This window comes from Pleurodeles waltl, chromosome 4_1 (assembly GCF_031143425.1).
Source record: "Pleurodeles waltl isolate 20211129_DDA chromosome 4_1, aPleWal1.hap1.20221129, whole genome shotgun sequence".
Taxonomy (NCBI): domain Eukaryota; kingdom Metazoa; phylum Chordata; class Amphibia; order Caudata; family Salamandridae; genus Pleurodeles; species Pleurodeles waltl.
Window position 1 is genome coordinate 39,213,716 of NC_090442.1, and position 27,537 is coordinate 39,241,252.

The following is a 27,537-nucleotide window of genomic DNA, read 5'->3' on the forward strand; positions in this document are numbered from 1 at the left end:
CAACAAACTGCTCTTGGAAAAAGACGTTAACCGGTCCTTGCTCTCAGACAGACACAGAAAGCCTATCACCACCTCTACGAACATATTTCAATCAAACCAATATATATCATCCAACAATTATGCCTCTGTATCAATATAACTACAACTAGAGACAGAAAGGAATTTAAAAAACAATCTGCCCATTTGAATAACCAGCAGAGTTTTAAGGACGTACAAATTGGAATGTGACAATTTCAGAGTTCCTCATTCATAAGAAGTCTGTGAGATAGTATCTCAGAAAGATTTCAAGTTTATAGCAAAAATGGTTGTAAGGGTGATTTTTACCACACAATTGCAACTAGGTGCCTCAATCTGCAAGAGACCAGTCCTTGAGAGATTACACAACTGGAGCAACAGCAAAGGCAGCAATTGTGTCAATCCTTTATGATTCTTCTCTAGTACTATACTTTTTATGAGGGACAATTTGCATTATTCCTGGAGAAAATCATAGAGCTTCTACCCATGCATAGTTTCTGCTTTCTGCACGCACACACTCCCTGCACTGATTCTACCCACAGTTCTGTTCGGAATGATTGTGCCATGTCATATTGTTGTATACGTATTGGATATCCGTAGCATTTATGAAGAGGTACTTTGGTATGGCAGAAAGACAGAAAAGTAGCAATGCTGAAGGTATAACGTGACTGATTGTGCAGTTTGCATTGGGCTTTCTTAATGAGTGAGAGTGAAAGGAGTATTGTAAGAGTGTGTTTCCAGTTTGTATGTAAAGATAAGTTGGGTGCTGTGAGAAAAAGACTCAACCATGAAGGGACTCGAACCCTCAATCTTCTGATCTGAAGTCAGACGCCTTATCCATTAGGCCACATGGTCACTGACTCCAATATGTTTGGGTGTTTAGGGTTAGGTGGTATGAATGGATGTGGAACATATCAATTACAGGTGCGCAGGACAGGATCTCATACCGTTCTTCATCTTCTTTCCATCAAAGGAGTTTTTTCAAACAATATCTAGATAATTTCCAAAGTTTCATATCTTATGATGTGCTTTTTTGCCGTTAATCCTCCTTTCTTCTTTTATTGAATACTCTGTTTTATGCTGCAATGGTATTTTTGGATTATTTGAAAAGAGAATGAAACTGCTTTGACAGTAGTTCAGACTTCCCATTTCTTGACTTGCTAATTTGCTCCCTGAATTAGCTTATACAAGTGACATGAACAGGGCCTTGACCTAAGCACGTACCTGAAAGCCTGTCACCACCTCTAGAAATAAAATTCACAGCAGCTCAAAACATTCATTTTGAAAGAGAATATTTCAAGTGAGTCCAAGTTTAATTTCAATAAAGAAAGCTGTATAAAATGACACGCTGCACATTTGGGTAACCAGCATGACTCTTTTCAGTGAAGAAGTGGAATGGTTCTGTTGCAATATACTATCACCCTGGCAAGCTGCTACGAGGAAGAGTAAACAATATGATTAGGTTTCAGCAAAAATGTATTAGTTCAGGGTGTGCACCTCAGATAGTCTTAAACTTACACACCCTGGTCTGTGAGAGTAGTGCCCTATCCATTGCGGCATTGAGGGTAATCTGCAAGACAGAGTTCCAAAATCATCCTTTCATCTCAGTTCATGGTCACATACAGTGTTTCTGCAGTCATTCGTTTCACTTTTCTGTCTTTAATTAAACTGACCATTTTAAACCTCCGGCACCCACCACTTCAATCTTACCGTTTTTGTGCTATCATAGGGCCTTGGAACTTTTGGCAAGTGGACAGAAGCAGTCAGAGAACCACATCACAATACATACTCCTTTGCCTGATACCTTTCACAACAAACTGCTCTTGGAAAAAGACGTTAACCGGTCCTTGCTCTCAGACAGACACAGAAAGCCTATCACCACCTCTACGAACATATTTCAATCAAACCAATATATATCATTCAACAATTATGCCTCTGTATCAATATAACTACAACTCGAGACAGAAAGGAATTTAAAAAACAATCTGCCCATTTGAATAACCAGCATAGTTTTAAGGACTTACAAATTGGAATGTGACAATTTCAGAGTTCCTCATTCATAAGAAGTCTGTGAGATTGTATCTCAGAAAGATCTCAAGTTTATAGCAAAAATGGTTGTAAAGTTGATTTTTACCACACAATTGCAACTAGGTGCCTCAATCTGCAAGAGAACAGTCCTTGACAGATTACACAACTGGGGCAACAGCAAAGGCAGCAATTGTGTCAATCCTTTATGATTCTTCTCTAGTACTATACTTTTTCTGAGGGAAAATGTGCATTTTTCCTGGAAAAAATCCTAGAGCTTCTAACCATGCATAGTTTCTGCTTTCTCCACGCACACACTCCCTGCACTGAATCTACCCACAGTTCTGTTCAGAATGATTGTGCCATGTCATATTGTTGTATACGTATTGCATATCTGTGGCATTTATGAAGAGGTACTTTGGTATGGCAGAAAGACAGAAAAGTAGCAATGCTGAAGGCATAACGTGACTGATTGTGCAGTTTGCATTGGGCTTTCTTAATGAGGGAGAGTGAAAGGAGTATTGTAAGAGTGTGTTTCCAGTTTGTATGTAAAGATAAGTTGGGTGCTGTGAGGAAAAGACTCAACCATGAAGGGACTCGAACCCTCAATCTTCTGATCCTAAGTCAGACGCCTTATCCATTAGGCCACATGGTCACTGACTGAAATATGTTTGGATGTTTAGGGTTAGGTGGTATGAATGGATGTGGAACATATCAATTACAGGTGCGCAGGCCAGGATCCCATACCGTTCTTCATCTTCTTTCCATCAAAGGAGTTTTTTCAAACAATATCTAGATAATTTCCAAAGTTTCATATCTTATGATGTGCTTTTTTGCCGTTAATCCTCCTTTCTTCTTTTATTGAATACTCTGTTTTATGCTGCAATGGTATTTTTGGATTATTTGAAAAGAGAATGAAACTGCTTTGACAGTAATTCAGACTTGCCATTTCTTGACTTGCTAATTTGCTCCCTGAATTAGTTTATACAAGTGACATGAACAGGGCCTTGACCTAAGCACGTACCTGAAAGCCTGTCACCACCTCTAGAAATAAAATTCACAGCAGCTCAAAACATTCATTTTGAAAGAGAATATTTCAAGTGAGTCCAAGTTTAATTTCAATAAAGAAAGCTGTATAAAATGACACGCTGCACATTTGGGTAACCAGCATGACTATTTTCAGTGAAGAAGTGGAATGGTTCTGTTGCAATATACTATCATCCTGGCAAGCTCCTACGAGGAAGAGTAAGCAATATGATTAGGTTTCAGCAAAAATGTATTAGTTCAGGGTGTGCACCTCAGATAGACTTAAACTTACACCCCCTGGTCTGTGAGAGTAGTGCCCTATCCATTGCGGCATTGAGGGTAATCTGCAAGACAGAGTTCCAAAATCATCCTTTCATCTCAGTTCATGGTCACATACAGTGTTTCTGCAGTCATTCGTTTCACTTTTCTGTCTTTAATTAAACTGACCATTTTAAACCTCCGGCACCCACCACTTCAATCTTACCGTTTTTGTGCTATCATAGGGCCTTGGAACTTTTGGCAAGTGGACAGAAGCAGTCAGAGAACCACATCACAATACATACTCCTTTGCCTGATACCTTTCACAACAAACTGCTCTTGGAAAAAGACGTTAACCGGTCCTTGCTCTCAGACAGACACAGAAAGCCTATCACCACCTCTACGAACATATTTCAATCAAACCAATATATATCATTCAACAATTATGCCTCTGTATCAATATAACTACAACTCGAGACAGAAAGGAATTTAAAAAACAATCTGCCCATTTGAATAACCAGCATAGTTTTAAGGACTTACAAATTGGAATGTGACAATTTCAGAGTTCCTCATTCATAAGAAGTCTGTGAGATTGTATCTCAGAAAGATCTCAAGTTTATAGCAAAAATGGTTGTAAAGTTGATTTTTACCACACAATTGCAACTAGGTGCCTCAATCTGCAAGAGAACAGTCCTTGACAGATTACACAACTGGGGCAACAGCAAAGGCAGCAATTGTGTCAATCCTTTATGATTCTTCTCTAGTACTATACTTTTTCTGAGGGAAAATGTGCATTTTTCCTGGAAAAAATCCTAGAGCTTCTAACCATGCATAGTTTCTGCTTTCTCCACGCACACACTCCCTGCACTGAATCTACCCACAGTTCTGTTCAGAATGATTGTGCCATGTCATATTGTTGTATACGTATTGCATATCTGTGGCATTTATGAAGAGGTACTTTGGTATGGCAGAAAGACAGAAAAGTAGCAATGCTGAAGGCATAACGTGACTGATTGTGCAGTTTGCATTGGGCTTTCTTAATGAGGGAGAGTGAAAGGAGTATTGTAAGAGTGTGTTTCCAGTTTGTATGTAAAGATAAGTTGGGTGCTGTGAGAAAAAGATTCAACCATGAAGGGACTCGAACCCTCAATCTTCTGATCCAAAGTCAGACGCCTTATCCATTAGGCCACATGGTCACTGACTGAAATATGTTTGGGTGTTTAGGGTTAGGTGGTATGAATGGATGTGGAACATATCAATTACAGGTGCGCAGGCCAGGATCCCATACCGTTCTTCATCTTCTTTCCATCAAAGGAGTTTTTTCAAACAATATCTAGATAATTTCCAAAGTTTCATATCTTATGATGTGCTTTTTTGCCGTTAATCCTCCTTTCTTCTTTTATTGAATACTCTGTTTTATGCTGCAATGGTATTTTTGGATTATTTGAAAAGAGAATGAAACTGCTTTGACAGTAATTCAGACTTGCCATTTCTTGACTTGCTAATTTGCTCCCTGAATTAGTTTATACAAGTGACATGAACAGGGCCTTGACCTAAGCACGTACCTGAAAGCCTGTCACCACCTCTAGAAATAAAATTCACAGCAGCTCAAAACATTCATTTTGAAAGAGAATATTTCAAGTGAGTCCAAGTTTAATTTCAATAAAGAAAGCTGTATAAAATGACACGCTGCACATTTGGGTAACCAGCATGACTATTTTCAGTGAAGAAGTGGAATGGTTCTGTTGCAATATACTATCATCCTGGCAAGCTGCTACGAGGAAGAGTAAGCAATATGATTACGTTTCAGCAAAAATGTATTAGTTCAGGGTGTGCACCTCAGATAGACTTAAACTTACACCCCCTGGTCTGTGAGAGTAGTGCCCTATCCATTGCGGCATTGAGGGTAATCTGCAAGACAGAGTTCCAAAATCATCCTTTCATCTCAGTTCATGGTCACATACAGTGTTTCTGCAGTCATTCGTTTCACTTTTCTGTCTTTAATTAAACTGACCATTTTAAACCTCCGGCACCCACCACTTCAATCTTACCGTTTTTGTGCTATCATAGGGCCTTGGAACTTTTGGCAAGTGGACAGAAGCAGTCAGAGAACCACATCACAATACATACTCCTTTGCCTGATACCTTTCACAACAAACTGCTCTTGGAAAAAGACGTTAACCGGTCCTTGCTCTCAGACAGACACAGAAAGCCTATCACCACCTCTACGAACATATTTCAATCAAACCAATATATATCATTCAACAATTATGCCTCTGTATCAATATAACTACAACTCGAGACAGAAAGGAATTTAAAAAACAATCTGCCCATTTGAATAACCAGCATAGTTTTAAGGACGTACAAATTGGAATGTGACAATTTCAGAGTTCCTCATTCATAAGAAGTCTGTGAGATTGTATCTCAGAAAGATCTCAAGTTTATAGCAAAAATGGTTGTAAGGGTGATTTTTACCACACAATTGCAACTAGGTGCCTCAATCTGCAAGAGACCAGTCCTTGACAGATTACACAACTGGGGCAACAGCAAAGGCAGCAATTGTGTCAATCCTTTATGATTATTCTCTAGTACTATACTTTTTCTGAGGGACAAGTTGCATTTTTCCTGGAGAAAATCATAGAGCTTCTACCCATGCATAGTTTCTGCTTTCTGCACGCACACACTCCCTGCACTGAATCTACCCACAGTTCTGTTCAGAATGATTGTGCCATGTCATATTGTTGTATACGTATTGCGGGGCATATTTATACTCCATTTGCGCCGAATTAGCGTCGTTTTTTTCAACGCAAATTCGACGCAAAACTAACTCCATATTTATACTTTGGCGTTAGATGCGTCTAGCACCAAAGTTCATGGAGTTAGCGTAATTTTTTTGCGTGAACACCTTCCTTGCGTTAATGATATGCAAGGTAGGCGTTCCCGTCTTAAAAAATGACTCCGATGCATATGCGTCGTATTTATACTCCCGGGCAAAAATGACGCCCGGGAGTGGGCGGGTCTAAAAAACCTGCATTAGCGCCGGATTTTAGCGCCTGGGTCAGGGCAGGCGTTAAGGGACCTGTGGCCTCAGAATGAGCCCAGAGGTGCCCTCCCCTGCACCCAGGGACACCCCCTGCCACCTTTGCCCACCCCAGGAGGACACCCAAGGATGGAGGGACCCACCCCAGGGACATTAAGGTAAGTTGAGGTAAGTATTTAAAAAAAAAAAAATTGTGGCATATGGGGGCCTGATTTGTGCCCCCCTACATGCCACTATGCCCAATGACCATGCCCAGGGGACAGAAGTCCCCTGGGCATGGCCATTGGGCAAGGGGGCATGACTCCTGTCTTTGCTAAGACAGGAGTCATTTCAATGGGGGTTGGGTGTCGTAAAAAAATGGCGCAAATCGGGTTGAGGCGATTTTTTGGCCTCAGACTGACTTGCACCATTTGTGAACGCCCATATGCCATTTTCCCCCTACGCCGGCGCTGCCTGGTGTACGTAGTTTTTTTTAACGCACACCAGACAGCGCCGGCGGCTAACGCCGGCTAACGTCATTCAATAAATACGGCGCCCGCATGGCGCTTCAGAATGGCGTTAGCCGGCGCTAATTTTTTTGGCGCAAAACTGCGTTGGCGCAGTTTTGCGTCAAAAAGTATAAATATGGCCCTGCATATCCGTGGCATTTATGAAGAGGTACATTGGTATGGCAGAAAGACAGAAAAGTAGCAATGCTGAAGGCATAACGTGACTGATTGTGCAGTTTGCATTGGGCTTTCTTAATGAGTGAGAGTGAAAGGAGTATTGTAAGAGTGTGTTTCCAGTTTGTATGTAAAGATAAGTTGGGTGCTGTGAGAAAAAGACTCAACCATGAAGGGACTCGAACCCTCATTCTTCTGATCCAAAGTCAGACGCCTTATCCATTATGCCACATGGTCATTGACTGCAATACGTTTGGGTGTTTAGGGTTAGGTGGTATGAATGGATGTGGAACATATCAATTACAGGTGCGCAGGACAGGATCCCATACCGTTCTTCATCTTCTTTCCATCAAAGGAGTTTTTTCAAACAATATCTAGATAATTTCCAAAGTTTCGTATCTTATGATGTGCTTTTTTGCCGTTCATCCTCCTTTCTTCTTTTATTGAATACTCTGTTTTATGCTGCAATGGTATTTTTGGATTATTTGAAAAGAGAATGAAACTGCTTTGACAGTAGTTCAGACTTCCCATTTCTTGACTTGCTAATTTGCTCCCTGAATTAGCTTATACAAGTGACATGAACAGGGCCTTGACCTAAGCACGTACCTGAAAGCCTGTCACCACCTCTAGAAATAAAATTCACAGCAGCTCAAAACATTCATTTTGAAAGAGAATATTTCAAGTGAGTCCAAGTTTAATTTCAATAAAGAAAGCTGTATAAAATGACACGCTGCACATTTGGGTAACCAGCATGACTCTTTTCAGTGAAGAAGTGGAATGGTTCTGTTGCAATATACTATCACCCTGGCAAGCTGCAGCGAGGAAGAGTAAACAATATGATTAGGTTTCAGCAAAAATGTATTAGTTCAGGGTGTGCACCTCAGATAGACTTAAACTTACACACCCTGGTCTGTGAGAGTAGTGCCCTATCCATTGCGGCATTGAGGGTAATCTGCAAGACAGAGTTCCAAAATCATCCTTTCATCTCAGTTCATGGCCACATACAGTATTTCTGCAGTCATTCATTTCACTTTTCGGTCTTTAATTAACTGACCATTTTAAACCTCCGGCACCCACCACTTCAATCTTACAGTTTTTGTGCTATCATAGGGCCTTGGAACTTTTGGCAAGTGGACAGAAGCAGTCAGAGAACCACATCACAATACATACTCCTTTGCCTGATACCTTTCACAACAAACTGCTCTTGGAAAAAGACGTTAACCGGTCCTTGCTCTCAGACAGACACAGAAAGCCTATCACCACCTCTACGAACATATTTCAATCAAACCAATATATATCATTCAACAATTATGCCTCTGTATCAATATAACTACAACTCGAGACAGAAAGGAATTTAAAGAACAATCTGCCCATTTGAATAACCAGCAGAGTTTTAAGGACGTACAAATTGGAATGTGACAATTTCAGAGTTCCTCATTCATAAGAAGTCTGTGAGATAGTATCTCAGAAAGATCTCAAGTTTATAGCAAAAATGGTTGTAAGGGTGATTTTTACCACACAATTGCAACTACAGTAGGTGCCTCAATCTGCAAGAGACCAGTCCTTGACAGATTACACAACTGGGGCAACAGCAAAGGCAGCAATTGTGTCAATCTTTTATGATTCTTCTCTAGTACTATACTTTTTCTGAGGGACAATTTCCATTATTCCTGGAGAAAATCATAGAGCTTCTACCCATGCATAGTTTCTGATTTCTGCACGCACACTCCCTGCACTGCATCTACCCACAGTGCTGTTAAGAATGATTGTGCCGTGTCATATTGTTGCATACGTATTGCATATCCGTGGCATTTATGAAGAGGTACTTTGGTATGGCAGAAAGACAGAAAAGTAGCAATGCTGAAGGCATAACGTGACTGATTGTGCAGTTTGCATTGGGCTTTCTTAATGAGTGAGAGTGAAAGGAGTATTGTAAGAGTGTGCCTCCAGTTTGTATGTAAAGATAAGTTGGGTGCTGTGAGAAAAAGACTCAACCACGAAGGGACTCGAACCCTCAATCTTCTGATCCGAAGTAAGATGCCTTATCCATTAGCCCACATGGTCACTGAGTGCAATATGTTTGGCTGTTTAGGGTTAGCTGGTATGATTGGATGTGGAACATATCAATTACAGGTGTGCAGGACAGAATCCCATACCGTTCTTCATCTTCTTTCCATCAAAGGAGTTTTTTCAAACAATATCTAGATAATTTCCAAAGTTTCATATTTTATGATGTCCTTTTTTGCCGTTAATCCTCCTTTCTTCTTTTATTGAATACTCTGTTTTATGCTGCAATGGTATTTTTGGATTATTTGAAAAGAGAATGAAACTGCTTTGACATTAGTTCAGACTTCCCATTTCTTGACTTGCTAATTTGCTCCCTGAATTAGCTTATACAAGTGACACGAACAGGGCCTTGACATAAGCACGTACCTGAAAGCCTGTCACCACCTTTAGAAATAAAATTCACAGCAGCTCAAAGCATTCATTTTGAAAGAGAATATTTCAAGTGAGTCCAAGTTTAATTTCAATAAATAAAGCTGTATAAAATGACACAGTGCAAATTTGGGTAACCAGCGTGACTCTTTTCAGTGAAGAAGTTGAAAGGTTCTGTTGCAATATACTATCACCCTGGCAAGCTGCTACGAGGAAGAGTAAACAATATGATTAGGTTTCAGCAAAAATGTATTAGTTCAGGGTGTGCACCTCAGATAGACTTAAACTTACACACCCTGGTCTATGAGAGTAGTGCCCTATCCATTGCGGCATTGAGGGAAATCTGCAAGACAGAGTTCCAAAATCATCCTTTCATCTCAGTTCATGGCCACATACAGTATTTCTGCAGTCATTCGTTTCACTTTTCTGTCTTTAATTAAACTGACCATTTTAAACCTCCGGCACCCACCACTTCAATCTTACGGTTTTTGTGCTATCATAGGGCCTTGGAACTTTTGGCAAGTGGACAGAAGCAGTCAGAGAACCACATCACAATACATACTCCTTTGCCTGATACCTTTCACAACAAACTGCTCTTGGAAAAAGACGTTAACCGGTCCTTGCTCTCAGACAGACACAGAAAGCCTATCACCACCTCTACGAACATATTTCAATCAAACCAATATCTATCATTCAACAATTATGCCTCTGTATCAATATAACTACAACTAGAGACAGAAAGGAATTTAAAAAACAATCTGCCCATTTGAATAACCAGCATAGTTTTAAGGACGTACAAATTGGAATGGGACAATTTCAGAGTTCCTCATTCATAAGAAGTCTGTGAGATAGTATCTCAGAAAGATCTCAAGTTTATAGCAAAAATGGTTGTAAGGGTGATTTTTACCACACAATTGCAACTAGGTGCCTCAATCTGCAAGAGACCAGTCCTTGACAGATTACACAACTGGGGCAACAGCAAAGGCATCAATTGTGTCAATCCTTTATGATTCTTCTCTAGTACTATCCTTTTTCTGAGGGACAATTTGCATTATTGCTGGAGAAAATCATAGAGTTACTACGCATGCATAGTTTCTGCTTTCTGCACGCACACACTCCCTGCACTGAATCTACCCACAGTTCTGTTCAGAATGATTGTGCCATGTCATATTGTTGTATACGTATTGCATATCCGTGGCATTTATGAAGAGGTACTTTGGTATGGCAGAAAGACAGAAAAGTAGCAATGCTGAAGGCATAACGTGACTGATTGTGCAGTTTGCATTGGGCTTTCTTAATGAGTGAGAGTGAAAGGAGTATTGTAAGAGTGTGTTTCCAGTTTGTATGTAAAGATAAGTTGGGTGCTGTGAGAAAGAGACTCAACCATGAAGGGACTCAAACCCTCAATCTTGTGATCCGAAGTCAGACACCTTATCCATTAGGCCACATGGTCACTGACTGCAATATGTTTGGGTGTTTAGGGTTAGGTGGTATGAATGGATGTGGAACATATCAATTACAGGTGCGCAGTACAGGATCCCATACCGTTCTTCATCTTCTTTCCATCAAAGGAGTTTTTTCAAACAATATCTAGATAATTTCCAAAGTTTCATATCTTATGCTGTGCTTTTTTGGCGTTAATCCTCCTTTCTTCTTTTATTGAATACTCTGTTTTATGCTGCAATGGTATTTTTGGATTATTTGAAAAGAGAATGAAACTACTTTGACAGTAGTTCAGACTTCCCATTTCTTGACTTGCTAATTTGCTCCCTGAATTAGCTTATACAAGTGACATGAACAGGGCCTTGACCTAAGCATGTACCTGAAAGCCTGTCACCACCTCTAGAAATAAAATTCACAGCAGCTCAAAACATTCATTTTGAAAGAGAATATTTCAAGTGAGTCCAAGTTTAATTTCAATAAAGAAAGTTGTATAAAATGACACGATGCACATTTGGGTAACCAGCATGACTCTTTTCAGTCAAGAAGTGGAATGGTTCTGTTGCAATATACTATCACCCTGGAAAGCTGCTACGAGGAATAGTAAACAATATGATTAGGTTTCAGCAAAAATGTATTAGTTCAGGGTGTGCACCTCAGATAGACTTAAACTTACACACCCTGGTCTGTGAGAGTAGTGCCCTATCCATTGCGGCATTGAGGGTAATCTGCAAGACAGAGTTCCAAAATCATCCTTTCATCTCAGTTCATGGCCACATACAGTATTTCTGCAGTCATTCGTTTCACTTTTCTGTCTTTAATTAAACTGACCATTTTAAACCTCCGGCACCCACCACTTCAATCTTACCGTTTTGTGCTATCAGAGGGCCTTGGAACTTTTGGCAAGTGGACAGAAGCAGTCAGAGAACCACATCACAATACATACTCCTTTGCCTGATACCTTTCACAACAAACTGCTCTTGGAAAAACATGTTAACCGGTCCTTGCTCTCAGACAGACACAGAAAGCCTATCACCACCTCTACGAACATATTTCAATCAATCCAATATATATCATTCAACAATTATGCCTCTGTATCAATATAACTACAACTCGATACAGAAAGGAATTTAAAAAACAATCTGTCCATTTGAATAACCAGCAGAGTTTTAAGGACGTACAAATTGGAATGTGACAATTTCAGAGTTCCTCATTCATAAGAAGTCTGTGAGATAGTATCTCAGAAAGATCTCAAGTTTATAGCAAAAATGGTTGTAAGGGTGATTTTTACCACACAATTGCAACTAGATGACTCAATCTGCAAGAGACCAGTCCTTGACAGATTACACAACTGGGGCAACAGCAAAGGCAGCAATTGTGTCAATCCTTTATGATTCTTCTCTAGTACTATACTTTTTCTGAGGGACAATTTGCATTATTCCTGGAGAAAATCATAGAGCTTCTACCCATGCATAGTTTCTGCTTTCTGCACGCACACACTCCCTGCACTGAATCTACCCACAGTTCTGTTCAGAATGATTGTGCCATGTCATATTGTTGTATACGTATTGCATATCCATTGCATTTATGAAGAGGTACTTTGGTATGGCAGAAAGATTGAAAAGTAGCAATGCTGAAGGTATAACGTGACTGATTGTGCAGTTTGCATTGGGCTTTCTTAATGAGTGAGAGTGAAAGGAGTATTGTAAGAGTGTGTTTCCAGTTTGTATGTAAAGATAAGTTGGGTGCTGTGAGAAAAAGACTTAACCATAAAGGGACTTGAACTGTGTTTAGGGTTAGGTGGTATGAATGAATGTGGAACATATCAATTACAGGTGCGCAGGACAGGATCCCATACCGTTCTTCATCTTCTTTCCATCAAAGGAGTTTTTTCAAACAATATCTAGATAATTTCCAAAGTTTCATATCTTATGATGTGCTTTTTTGCCGTTAATCCTCCTTTATTCTTCTATTGAATACTCTGTTTTATGCTGCAATGGTATTTTTGGATTATTTGAAAAGAGAATGAAACTGCTTTGACAGTAGTTCAGACTTCCCATTTCTTGACTTGCTAATTTGCTCCCTGAATTAGCTTATACAAGTGACATGAACAGGGCCTTGACCTAAGCACGTACCTGAAAGCCTGTCACCACCTCTAGAAATAAAATTCACAGCAGCTCAAAACATTCATTTTGAAAGAGAATATTTCAAGTGAGTCCAAGTTTAATTTCAATAAAGAAAGTTGTATAAAATGACACGCTGCACATTTGGGTAACCAGCATGACTCTTTTCAGTGAAGAAGTGGAATGGTTCTGTTGCAATATACCATCACCCTGGCAAGCTGCTACGAGGAAGAGTAAACAATATGATTAGGTTTCAGCAAAAATGTATTAGTTCAGGGTGTGCACCTCAGATAGACTTAAACTTACACACCCTGGTCTGTGAGAGTAGTGCCCTATCCATTGCGGCATTGAGGGTAATCTGCAAGACAGAGTTCCAAAATCATCCTTTCATCTCAGTTCATGGCCACATACAGTATTTCTGCAGTCATTCGTTTCACTTTTCTGTCTTTAATTAAACTGACCATTTTAAACCTCCGGCACCCACCACTTCAATCTTACCGTTTTTGTGCTATCATAGGGCCTTGGAACTTTTGGCAAGTGGACAGAAGCAGTCAGAGAACCACATCACAATACATACTCCTTTGCCTGATACCTTTCACAACAAACTGCTCTTGGAAAAAGACGTTAACCGGTCCTTGCTCTCAGACAGACACAGAAAGCCTATCACCACCTCTACGAACATATTTCAATCAAACCAATATATATCATTCAACAATTATGCCTCTGTATCAATATAACTACAACTCGAGACAGAAAGGAATTTAAAAAACAATCTGCCCATTTGAATAACCAGCAGAGTTTTAAGGACGTACAAATTGGAATGTGACAATTTCAGAGTTCCTCATTCATAAGAAGTCTGAGATATAGAATCTCAGAAAGATCTCAAGTTTATAGCAAAAATGGTTGTAAGGGTGATTTTTATCACACAATTACAACTAGGTGCCTCAATCTGCAAGAGACCAGTCCTTGACAGATTACACAACTGGGGCAACAGCAAAGGCAGCAATTGTGTCAATCCTTTATGATTCTTCTCTAGTAGTATACTTTTTCTGAGGGACAATTTGCATTATTCCTGGAGAAAATCATAGAGCTTCTACCCATGCATAGTTTCTGCTTTCTGCACGCACACACTCCCTGCACTGAATCTACCCACAGTTCTGTTCAGAATGATTGTGCCATGTCATATTGTTGTATACGTATTGCATATCCGTGGCATTTATGAAGAGGTACTTTGGTATGGTAGAAAGACAGAAAAGTAGCAATGCTGAAGGCATAACGTGACTGATTGTGCTGTTTGCATTGGGCTTTCTTAATGAGTGAGAGTGAAAGGAGTATTGTAAGAGTATGTTTCCAGTTTGTATGTAAAGATAAGTTGGGTGCTGTGAGAAAAAGACTCAACCATGAAGGGACTCGAACCCTCAATCTTCTGATCCGAAGTCAGACGCCTTATCCATTAGGCCACATGGTCACTGACTGCAATATGTTTGGGTGTTTAGGGTTAGGTGGTATGAATGGATGTGGAACATATCAATTACAGGTGCGCAGGACAGGATCCCATACCGTTCTTCATCTTCTTTCCATCAAAGGAGTTTTTTCAAACAATATCTAGATAATTTCCAAAGTTTCATATCTTATGCTGTGCTTTTTTGGCGTTAATCCTCCTTTCTTCTTTTATTGAATACTCTGTTTTATGCTGCAATGGTATTTTTGGATTATTTGAAAAGAGAATGAAACTGCTTTGACAGTAGTTCAGACTTCCCATTTCTTGACTTGCTAATTTGCTCCCTGAATTAGCTTATACAAGTGACATGAACAGGGCCTTGACCTAAGCACGTACCTGAAAGCCTGTCACCACCTCTAGAAATAAAATTCACAGCAGCTCAAAACATTCATTTTGAAAGAGAATATTTCAAGTGAGTCCAAGTTTAATTTCAATAAAGAAAGTTGTATAAAATGACACGCTGCACATTTGGGTAACCAGCATGACTCTTTTCAGTGAAGAAGTGGAATGGTTCTGTTGCAATATACTATCACCCTGGCAAGCTGCTACGAGGAAGAGTAAACAATATGATTAGGCTTCAGCAAAAATGTATTAGTTCAGGGTGTGCACCTCAGATAGACTTAAACTTACACACCCTGGTCTGTGAGAGTAGTGCCCTATCTATTGCGGCATTGAGGGTAATCTGCAAGACAGAGTTCCAAAATCATCCTTTCATCTCAGTTCATGGCCACATACAGTATTTCTGCAGTCATTCGTTTCACTTTTCTGTCTTTAATTAAACTGAACATTTTAAACCTCCGGCACCCACCACTTCAATCTTTCTGTTTTTGTGCTATCATAGGGCCTTGGAACTTTTGGCAAGTGGACAGAAGCAGTCAGAGAACCACATCACAATACATACTCCTTTGCCTGATACCTTTCACAACAAACTGCTCTTGGAAAAAGACGTTAACCGGTCCTTGCTCTCAGACAGACACAGAAAGCCTATCACCACCTCTACGAACATATTTCAATCAAACCAATATATATCATTCAACAATTATGCCTCTGTATCAATAAAACTACAACTCGAGACAGAAAGGAATTTAAAAAACAATCTGCCCATTTGAATAACCAGCAGAGTTTTAAGGACGTACAAATTGGAATGTGACAATTTCAGAGTTCCTCATTCATAAGAAGTCTGTGAGATAGTATCTCAGAAAGATCTCACGTTTATAGCAAAAATGGTTGTAAGGGTGATTTTTACCACACAATTACAACTAGGTGCCTCAATCTGCAAGAGACCAGTCCTTGACAGATTACACAACTGGGGCAACAGCAAAGGCAGCCATTGTGTCAATCCTTTATGATTCTTCTCTAGTACTATACTTTTTCTGAGCGACAATTTGCATTATTCCTGGAGAAAATCATAGAGCTTCTACCCATGCATAGTTTCTGCTTTCTGCACGCACACACTCCCTGCACTGAATCTACCCACAGTTCTGTTCAGAATGATTGTGCCATGTCATATTGTTGTATACGGATTGCATATCTGTGGCATTTATGAAGAGGTACTTTGGTATGGCAGAAAGACAGAAAAGTAGCAATGCTGAAGGCATAACGTGACAGATTGTGCAGTTTGCATTGGGCTTTCCTAATGAGTGAGAGTGAAAGGAGTATTGTAAGAGTGTGTTTCCAGTTTGTATGTGAAGATAAGTTGGGTGCTGTGAGAAAAAGACTCAACCATGAAGGGAGTAGAACCCTCAATGCTCTGATCCGAAGTCAGACGCCTTATCCATTAGGCCACATGGTCACTGACTGCAATATGTTTGGGTGTTTAGGGTTAGGTGGTATGAATGGATGTGGAACATATCAATTACAGGTGCGCAGGACAGGATCCCATACCGTTCTTCATCTTCTTTCCATCAAAGGAGTTTTTTCAAACAATATCTAGATAATTTCCAAAGTTTCATATCTTATGCTGTGCTTTTTTGGCGTTAATCCTCCTTTCTTCTTTTATTGAATACTCTGTTTTATGCTGCAATGGTATTTTTGGATTATTTGAAAAGAGAATGAAACTGCTTTGACAGTAGTTCAGACTTCCCATTTCTTGACTTGCTAATTTGCTCCCTGAATTAGCTTATACAAGTGACATGAACAGGGCCTTGACCTAAGCATGTACCTGAAAGCCTGTCACCACCTCTAGAAATAAAATTCACAGCAGCTCAAAACATTCATTTTGAAAGAGAATATTTCAAGTGAGTCCAAGTTTAATTTCAATAAAGAAAGTTGTATAAAATGACACGATGCACATTTGGGTAACCAGCATGACTCTTTTCAGTGAAGAAGTGGAATGGTTCTGTTGCAATATACTATCACCCTGGAAAGCTGCTACGAGGAAGAGTAAACAATATGATTAGGTTTCAGCAAAAATGTATTAGTTCAGGGTGTGCACCTCAGATAGACTTAAACTTACACACCCTGGTCTGTGAGAGTAGTGCCCTATCCATTGCGGCATTGAGGGTAATCTGCAAGACAGAGTTCCAAAATCATCCTTTCATCTCAGTTCATGGCCACATACAGTATTTCTGCAGTCATTCGTTTCACTTTTCTGTCTTTAATTAAACTGACCATTTTAAACCTCCGGCACCCACCACTTCAATCTTACCGTTTTTGTGCTATCATAGGGCCTTGGAACTTTTGGCAAGTGGACATAAGCAGTCAGAGAACCACATCACAATACATACTCCTTTGCCTGATACCTTTCACAACAAACTGCTCTTGCAAAAACATGTTAACCGGTCCTTGCTCTTAGACAGACACAGAAAGCCTATCACCACCTCTACGAACATATTTCAATCAAACCAATATATATCATTCAACAATTATGCCTCTGTATCAATATAACTACAACTCGATACAGAAAGGAATTTAAAAAACAATCTGTCCATTTGAATAACCAGCAGAGTTTTAAGGACGTACAAATTGGAATGTGACAATTTCAGAGTTCCTCATTCATAAGAAGTCTGTGAGATAGTATCTCAGAAAGATCTCAAGTTTATAGCAAAAATGGTTGTAAGGGTGATTTTTACCACACAATTGCAACTAGATGACTCAATCTGCAAGAGACCAGTCCTTGACAGATTACACAACTGGGGCAACAGCAAAGGCAGCAATTGTGTCAATCCTTTATGATTCTTCTCTAGTACTATACTTTTTCTGAGGGACAATTTGCATTATTCCTGGAGAAAATCATAGAGCTTCTACCCATGCATAGTTTCTGCTTTCTGCACGCACACACTCCCTGCACTGAATCTACCCACAGTTCTGTTCAGAATGATTGTGCCATGTCATATTGTTGTATACGTATTGCATATCCATTGCATTTATGAAGAGGTACTTTGGTATGGCAGAAAGATTGAAAAGTAGCAATGCTGAAGGTATAACGTGACTGATTGTGCAGTTTGCATTGGGCTTTCTTAATGAGTGAGAGTGAAAGGAGTATTGTAAGAGTGTGTTTCCAGTTTGTATGTAAAGATAAGTTGGGTGCTGTGAGAAAAAGACTTAACCATGAAGGGACTCGAACTGTGTTTAGGGTTAGGTGGTATGAATGAATGTGGAACATATCAATTACAGGTGCGCAGGACAGGATCCCATACCGTTCTTCATCTTCTTTCCATCAAAGGAGTTTTTTCAAACAATATCTAGATAATTTCCAAAGTTTCATATCTTATGATGTGCTTTTTTGCCGTTAATCCTCCTTTATTCTTCTATTGAATACTCTGTTTTATGCTGCAATGGTATTTTTGGATTATTTGAAAAGAGAATGAAACTGCTTTGACAGTAGTTCAGACTTCCCATTTCTTGACTTGCTAATTTGCTCCCTGAATTACCTTATACAAGTGACATGAACAGGGCCTTGACCTAAGCACGTACCTGAAAGCCTGTCACCACCTCTAGAAATAAAATTCACAGCAGCTCAAAACATTCATTTTGAAAGAGAATATTTCAAGTGAGTCCAAGTTTAATTTCAATAAAGAAAGTTGTATAAAATGACACGCTGCACATTTGGGTAACCAGCATGACTCTTTTCAGTGAAGAAGTGGAATGGTTCTGTTGCAATATACTATCACCCTGGCAAGCTGCTACGAGGAAGAGTAAACAATATGATTAGGTTTCAGCAAAAATGTATTAGTTCAGGGTGTGCACCTCAGATAGACTTAAACTTACACACCCTGGTCTGTGAGAGTAGTGCCCTATCCATTGCGGCATTGAGTGTAATCTGCAAGACAGAGTTCCAAAATCATCCTTTCATCTCAGTTCATGGCCACATACAGTATTTCTGCAGTCATTCGTTTCACTTTTCTGTCTTTAATTAAACTGACCATTTTAAACCTCCGGCACCCACCACTTCAATCTTACCGTTTTTGTGCTATCGTAGGGCCTTGGAACTTTTGGCAAGTGGACAGAAGCAGTCAGAGAACCACATCACAATACATACTACTTTGCCTGATACCTTTCACAACAAACTGCTCTTGGAAAAAGACGTTAACCGGTCCTTGCTCTCAGACAGACACAGAAAGCCTATCACCACCTCTACGAACATGTTTCAATCAAACCAATATATATCATTCAACAATTATGCCTCTGTATCAATATAACTACAACTCGAGACAGAAAGGAATTTAAAAAACAATCTGCCCATTTGAATAACCAGTAGAGTTTTAAGGACGTACAAATTGGAATGTGACAATTTCAGAGTTCCTCATTCATAAGAAGTCTGTGAGATAGAATCTCAGAAAGATCTCAAGTTTATAGCAAAAATGGTTGTAAGGGTGATTTTTATCACACAATTACAACTAGGTGCCTCAATCTGCAAGAGACCAGTCCTTGACAGATTACACAACTGGGGCAACAGCAAAGGCAGCAATTGTGTCAATCCTTTATGATTCTTCTCTAGTAGTATACTTTTTCTGAGGGACAATTTGCATTATTCCTGGAGAAAATCATAGAGCTTCTACCCATGCATAGTTTCTGCTTTCTGCACGCACACACTCCCTGCACTGAATCTACCCACAGTTCTGTTCAGAATGATTGTGCCATGTCATATTGTTGTATACGTATTGCATATCCGTGGCATTTATGAAGAGGTACTTTGGTATGGCAGAAAGACAGAAAAGTAGCAATGCTGAAGGCATAACGTGACTGATTGTGCTGTTTGCATTGGGCTTTCTTAATGAGTGAGAGTGAAAGGAGTATTGTAAGAGTATGTTTCCAGTTTGTATGTAAAGATAAGTTGGGTGCTGTGAGAAAAAGACTCAACCATGAAGGGACTCGAACCCTCAATCTTCTGATCCGAAGTCAGACGCCTTATCCATTAGGCCACATGGTCACTGACTGCAATATGTTTGGGTGTTTAGGGTTAGGTGGTATGAATGGATGTGGAACATATCAATTACAGGTGCGCAGGACAGGATCCCATACCGTTCTTCATCTTCTTTCCATCAAAGGAGTTTTTTCAAACAATATCTAGATAATTTCCAAAGTTTCATATCTTATGCTGTGCTTTTTTGGCGTTAATCCTCCTTTCTTCTTTTATTGAATACTCTGTTTTATGCTGCAATGGTATTTTTGGATTATTTGAAAAGAGAATGAAACTGCTTTGACAGTAGTTCAGACTTCCCATTTCTTGACTTGCTAATTTGCTCCCTGAATTAGCTCATACAAGTGACATGAAAGGGCCTTGACCCAAGCACGTACCTGAAAGCCTGTCACCACCTCTAGAAATAAAATTCACAGCAGCTCAAAACATTCATTTTGAAAGAGAATATTTCAAGTGAGTCCAAGTTTAATTTCAATAAAGAAAGTTGTATAAAATGACACGCTGCACATTTGGGTAACCAGCATGACTCTTTTCAGTGAAGAAGTGGAATGGTTCTGTTGCAATATACTATCACCCTGGCAAGCTGCTACGAGGAAGAGTAAACAATATGATTAGGTTTCAGCAAAAATGTATTAGTTCAGGGTGTGCACCTCAGATAGACTTAAACTTACACACCCTGGTCTGTGAGAGTAGTGCCCTATCCATTGCGGCATTGAGGGTAATCTGCAAGACAGAGTTCCAAAATCATCCTTTCATCTCAGTTCATGGCCACATACAGTATTTCTGCAGTCATTCATTTCACTTTTCTGTCTTTAATTAAACTGACCATTTTAAACCTCAGGCACCCACCACTTCAATCTTTCTGTTTTTGTGCTATCATAGGGCCTTGGAACTTTTGGCAAGTGGACAGGAGCAGTCAGAGAACCACATCACAATACATACTCCTTTGCCTGATACCTTTCACAACAAACTGCTCTTGGAAAAAGACGTTAACCGGTCCTTGCTCTCAGACAGACACAGAAAGCCTATCACCACCTCTACGAACATATTTCAATCAAACCAATATATATCATTCAACAATTATGCCTCTGTATCAATAAAACTACAACTCGAGACAGAAAGGAATTAAAAAATCAATCTGCCCATTTGAATAACCAGCAGAGTTTTAAGGACGTACAAATTGGAATGTGACAATTTCAGAGTTCCTCATTCATAAGAAGTCTGTGAGATAGTATCTCAGAAAGATCTCACGTTTATAGCAAAAATGGTTGTAAGGGTGATTTTTACCACACAATTACAACTAGGTGCCTCAATCTGCAAGAGACCAGTCCTTGACAGATTACACAACTGGGGCAACAGCAAAGGCAGCCATTGTGTCAATCCTTTATGATTCTTCTCTAGTACTATACTTTTTCTGAGCGACAATTTGCATTATTCCTGGAGAAAATCATAGAGCTTCTACCCATGCATAGTTTCTGCTTTCTGCACGCACACACTCCCTGCACTGAATCTACCCACAGTTCTGTTCAGAATGATTGTGCCATGTCATATTGTTGTATACGTATTGCATATCTGTGGCATTTATGAAGAGGTACTTTGGTATGGCAGAAAGACAGAAAAGTAGCAATGCTGATGGCATAACGTGACTGATTGTGCAGTTTGCATTGGGCTTTCCTAATGAGTGAGAGTGAAAGGAGTATTGTAAGAGTGTGTTTCCAGTTTGTATGTGAAGATAAGTTGGGTGCTGTGAGAAAAAGACTCAACCATGAAGGGAGTAGAACCCTCAATGTTCTGATCCGAAGTCAGACGCCTTATCCATTAGGCCACATGGTCACTGACTGCAATATGTTTGGGTGTTTAGGGTTAGGTGGTATGAATGGATGTGGAACATATCAATTACAGGTGCGCAGGACAGGATCCCATACCGTTCTTCATCTTCTTTCCATCAAAGGAGTTTTTTCAAACAATATCTAGATAATTTCCAAAGTTTCATATCTTATGCTGTGCTTTTTTGGCGTTAATCCTCCTTTCTTCTTTTATTGAATACTCTGTTTTATCGTGCAATGGTATTTTTGGATTATTTGAAAAGAGAATGAAACTGCTTTGACAGTAGTTCAGACTTCCCATTTCTTGACTTGCTAATTTGCTCCCTGAATTAGCTTATACAAGTGACATGAACAGGGCCTTGACCTAAGCACGTACCTGAAAGCCTGTCACCACCTCTAGAAATAAAATTCACAGCAGCTCAAAACATTCATTTTGAAAGAGAATATTTCAAGTGAGTCCAAGTTTAATTTCAATAAAGAAAGTTGTATAAAATGACACGCTGCACATTTGGGTAACCAGCATGACTCTTTTCAGTGAAGAAGTGGAATGGTTCTGTTGCAATATACTATCACCCTGGAAAGCTGCTACGAGGAAGAGTAAACAATATGATTAGGTTTCAGCAAAAATGTATTAGTTCAGGGTGTGCACTGATAGAGCGTTCCTTCCTAATAAATTACCTGTATTTGGACGCTCTTGGGTCGATGAATCTTTTGACCAAGTGGGGCTCTCTTCATCCGAGATTAATCAATTTAATCAAATCAATAATCAATAACGAACATAAGCAATGCCCTGATCAACATAACACTTCACAATTAATCCAGAAAACATTTCGGCGAACCATGACCTTTCGGCCATGAATAACCACACCAGTTTATTCAAAGTTAATGAATTTATTTCCCTATATTAACAAAGCTAGCACGATATAAATGTGTCTCAACACCAAATGATAGATGTAAATGAACATTAATAGCTGTCCATAACGGCGAAAAAGATGCAATCTATGCAGCATTTGAATAACAATGCATTCGATAATAGCAACGCAAACCACTAAAACTATAATCTGTAATGAGCTAATTGCATACATTAGTCAGCATAACAAGGTCTCAAATTGCATCGTGCAACAAATGAATCCTCATCTAACCTCAAATTAGCATCTGCATGTGGGACTTCATGCAAAAACAATTTAGCAACATTGATTTGGAAAACTCCTAACTAGGGCTCTTATCAAAAATCAGCAGTTGGTTACCAAAAAAAGAAACACAATGCAATTGTACATTTTCCTTTCATATTTACCAAATTCAATCAGCATTCAAGGAAGTCTTCGTCTCACAGGTACCGGTTTCCGATCAGCATGGGATGGGACAAAGGGGCGGGGTGGACGGGGCAATTGCCTCACAGCGGCAAGATAAAAGGACAAAACTACTACTTTATGCAAAGGGACAGATCAAAGTTAAAGTCTCTAGGGCGAGAATTTCTTAAAGTCTCTTTCTCTCGATTAGAGAAAGCATCAAAGTCTCATTCAAAATGGCGTCGAACATCAATTGGCATCGTAGAAGATGGCAAAATGACGAGGTCGGTAAGATGGGCCATAATGGCTGCAATGTCCTGCAAATGGCGGGTAATGGCTAATGGGCAATAATGTCCTCCATGGGTGCAGTGGGTAATGGCCAAAGGCTGATGGCTAAAAATGGCAATGGCTGCTTTCTTCTTGTGCACCAGGTTTAAATAAACAACAGTTCAAATCCAGTAGGGTCTTCCATTGGAGGGTTCATAGGTTGGCTTCAAATTGTCCAATCAAAAACAACAATTCACAAGCTTCTACCTAGGCATACATTATCCTTGGAGTCGGGAACGTAAGTTGCAACATATTTTACCAATTAACTCACTTTCAGAGCTTCCATTGTCTGCACCTGCAGATTGACCTTGGAGCAAAGAAGAAGATGCCAGGCTGGCACGAAACCTTAAAGATAAGCATGTGAACCGATCTCACTGGAAAAGTACAGCTTCAAGCAGGAATACACGTTTATTAGCACATTAGAAAAACACGAGCATCTAAACCGTGAGACAAGGCAACTAGGCCGAAGCCTCCACTGAAGTTATGCTAAGTTAAAACATTTCAAACAAGCAAATCATGGCACACGTTTACGGTTATGTCAGATTAGTACAATTCTAATACATCACGTTATATAAAGCACGCTTATAAATGTTGGCGAACTACTCTGAAGGCACATTTGTCCCCGTACAATCTTTATTAGTTCGGTTAAAGTCACACTTGATTATTGCAGCACTACGTTTATGCGCTAATAAATGTAAAACCTTCATTTCTGCGTCATCAATCCCTCCTCTGATGACTATTTGTCATCACACAAAACTATTCCCACAAATTTTATTCCATTAAAATTCTGTCAGTTCTCTTTGCCTTTTAGTTCCCCTTGTTCTTGCCTTGTATTCTTCTGCCATTCTTTTCATCATTTTATCTTCCTTCCTTCTCTTAATTCTTGCCTTGATCATTAGTATTCCCCTCTTTATTCCCCAAATCCCTAAGATGCAAATTAGTACTATTAGTATTCCCTGTATTATTTTTAGTAATATTCCATTCCAAATGCCACCAAGCCAATTTCCCACTGAAGCAACTCCCTTTCCAACCTTCTCCCAAACTCCTGGTTCTTTCAATTCCTTCAAGTCTGCACTCTCTTTTGTTAGATTTGCAAGCATTGTTTTAATCTTCACACTGTTGTCTGGTATATACGTGCAACAGTGACGCGCACCAAGCATTTTGCAAACGCCACCATCCTTTGCTAAAAGAATGTCTAAGGCAAGCCTGTTTTGAAGAGTCATAGCTCTTTCTGCTGCAAGTTCAGCATCCATCAGGATTATAGCACCTGAAAACTTTGTCAACATGTTATCCACTATAGTAGACAACTTTCTTATTTTGATGGAATTCAACACAACTCCCAATGAAGGAATCATGGCTCCAAATATATCTCCTACCACAGCAGCTGCGGTCTCTCTTTTCTGGATACGATGAGATCCAGACGTCTTTGGAATCACCGATAGGTCATCCAGTTGATAAACCTTTGGGAACACTATACCCAAATAACATCTCCCCCACCATCCCTTTGGAAGACGATAATAGGCATTATGCCCACAAATGTAATATACACCAGGTATGACAGGGTCAAGTCCGTTCAGCATGAATGTCCATTTGGCCTTAAAGATAAACGTATGTTTACATTCACTTGCTCCCACGAAAATGTTATCATAATAAGATTCACCACGATATATACAAAATTTCCCTACATGCCAAGCGTCTAAAGCTATTCTCCCTTGTGTTTTTATTGCGGCAAAAGCATAATTATCTACTGAAGTCCTCTTACTTAGCTCTTTTTCTAATTTCGCATTCATTTGTGCCCTTCTATCATCTGTGCGATCTAAAAAGCTTATTTCTACTGCAGAGAGCGAGCAGGTAAGGTTTTCCCTATGAGCGTGAGCTGTTTCAAAAGGTTGCATTGGCTCGAAAAATTCCCTCATTATTTTAGCATCCCAATCTTTAGCAATCTGGCTTAGTTGCGTTATTATAGGAACATATGCAAAGGTAACATCATAATTTGAATAAAAATACTGTATGTTAGTTTGACCATAAAATCTAGAAGTTACTAAACTACATGTAATCTCATATGTAAGAGGCATGTGGTGATAAGTCACCCCTTCCGTTACCGATGTCGGTATCTGTGTACACACATAACAATCTTTCGCATCCATAGTCTCAACATATTCTGTTAGTAGGCGATAGAAAACATTATACGAAAGTTCCTTCTTATCATGCAAGTGTCTCTCATCTAATTCTAGTCTTTTCAATGCGGTTAATTCAGTGACAGTAACAGGAGCAGAAGTAGAAGCATCAATTTTCTCATTCTCACCCTTACCACGCGTTGCAAGCACTATTGCCATTATTATTAGTACACATGCGGTTATCAAGCCTATACACGCATATTTACAATATTTCACTCTACTGTTTTGTGTAGCCATGATCTGTATAGAATCAGAGAGCTAGAAGCACTTATAAAGAAACGATTTAGCAATTAGTTACAAAGCTGAACGAGCGCAATGTTCACACAGTTTTCTTCAGGAGCCCAGTCACTTATCGGTTAGCAGCATTTGTCTCAATTCGGCAATAACTCAGTCTTTTATCAGTTAGCAACGTTGTCTCAAATCGGGTTTAAGAGTCAATCAGGTTATCAAAGTCTTATCAAGTTAGCAAATGTCTCATCCGGTTTAGCAATGTCTCAGTTGGTTGTATCACGTTAGATTATAGCAAGCTATGTCATTTATCACCCTTTCAATCAACAGTGTCCATAAAACTTTTCTTTTCTATTGGTATCTCTTCTTCTTCGTTCTCGAGGCTAAGAGATACAAATTCGTCGGTCCAATCGTCATTGACTACATATGCCCATTCTGGAACGGAATATCTCCTGTTTGGTATCCTTTTCCTTTTCAATTTTGCATCTCTCTTCGATTCTGCCTCACTGGTACTTTCCTCTTTGGCCAAGTGTTTTTCTTCACTTGATGTTGGTACCACGACAGACACTTCCTTTCTTTTCTCTTTCACTCTTGGCCTTTCACTGTCGTTCAACGTTTCTCCAGTTCTTAGTTTTACTGGTGATACACTTGGTCTTCTCTTTGCACTGTGTCCACTTGATGGACCTGCGATCTCTTCTGTGGAAGTTTGAACAGCTTCGTTCTGTTCTGCCTTGTCCCCTCCTTCTGGGGAGTCAATCAGGTTTTTCTTTTCTTTTTCTGTACCGTCTGCTTCTGGGAAAGCCCTCCTCTGATCAGGCTCTCCTGCTTCTTCACCTCTTTCGAGCCCTTTGTCACCGTTACTTTCTCCAGGCTCTTTGTTACCTTCAGCTGCTTCAGGCTCTTTGTTACCTTCAGCTGCTTCAGGCTCTTTGCTACCCTCAGCTGCTTCAGGCTCTTTGTCACCCTCAGCTGCTTCAGGCTCTTTGTCACCTTCAGCTGCTTCGTCGCTGTCTGAGGTTTCTCCTTGGTCTTCCCCAAGTGAATCGGCTGTTTCGTCCTCAGAGAATATTTCTCTCTCTTTTATTTCTGCCTGTTCGCTTCTAGTTCTGTTTTGCTCTGTCTCAGCGCTCGGCACTTTGTTATCAGTTACTGGCAGTTTCAGCGCTTCAACTTCCTCATCTGTGGGACACAACACCTTCTTTGTATGACTGGCGTGAATCCAGTTGGGAACTCCAACACACTTCACAGCAGTAGTGGTCGTCAGGATCACTTGGAAAGGGCCTTTCCAACGGGGTTCCAGACACGACTTCCTCACGTGCTTCTTTATCACGACCCAGTCACCTGCTTTCAGTGTGTGTCCTGGACCTTGGATCGGTGACAAGGTGGTTGCTTCCACCTGGTGAGAGAAAGAGCGAACCACGTCAGCCAGACCTTTGCAGTAGTCTAACACCATATCAATTGTAATATTCAAAAGCGCGTTTGCAGGAACTGCAGGAAGTCTCATGGCCCTGCCCATGAAAATTTCGTGCGGGGACAATCCAGTCTTTCTGTCAGGGGTGTTTCTCATTGACATTAACATCAAAGGCAATGCGTCAGGCCATTTCAAATTTGTCGATGCACATATTTTCGCCATTCTTGATTTCAGTGTACCATTCATCTGCTCCACCAGTCCTGAGGCCTCAGGGCGATAGCTACAATGCAGTTTTTGCTCAATGTTCAGCGCTGCGCAAAGTAACTTTATCACCTCGTTATTGAAGTGACTTCCTCTATCTGATTCTAAAGAGATCGGGAATCCGAAACGT

General features: G+C 39.9%; 5 non-coding genes across 5 annotated transcripts; all 5 read right to left on the bottom strand.

Moving 5' to 3' along the window:
* Positions 1 to 2,622: 2,622 nt before the first annotated feature.
* TRNAL-UAG (transfer RNA leucine (anticodon UAG)) lies at positions 2,623 to 2,695 on the bottom strand. The gene has a single exon. It is a non-coding gene; the product is annotated as a tRNA-Leu (tRNA).
* Positions 2,696 to 4,447: 1,752 nt separating this feature from the next.
* TRNAQ-UUG (transfer RNA glutamine (anticodon UUG)) lies at positions 4,448 to 4,520 on the bottom strand. Its single transcript has one exon. It is a non-coding gene; the product is annotated as a tRNA-Gln (tRNA).
* A 2,670-nt stretch (positions 4,521 to 7,190) lies between these two features.
* Positions 7,191 to 7,263, bottom strand: TRNAQ-UUG (transfer RNA glutamine (anticodon UUG)). Its single transcript has one exon. It is a non-coding gene; the product is annotated as a tRNA-Gln (tRNA).
* Positions 7,264 to 14,420: 7,157 nt separating this feature from the next.
* TRNAR-UCG (transfer RNA arginine (anticodon UCG)) lies at positions 14,421 to 14,493 on the bottom strand. Its single transcript has one exon. It is a non-coding gene; the product is annotated as a tRNA-Arg (tRNA).
* A 5,331-nt stretch (positions 14,494 to 19,824) lies between these two features.
* Positions 19,825 to 19,897, bottom strand: TRNAR-UCG (transfer RNA arginine (anticodon UCG)). The gene has a single exon. It is a non-coding gene; the product is annotated as a tRNA-Arg (tRNA).
* Between the last annotated feature and the right edge of the window lie 7,640 nt (positions 19,898 to 27,537).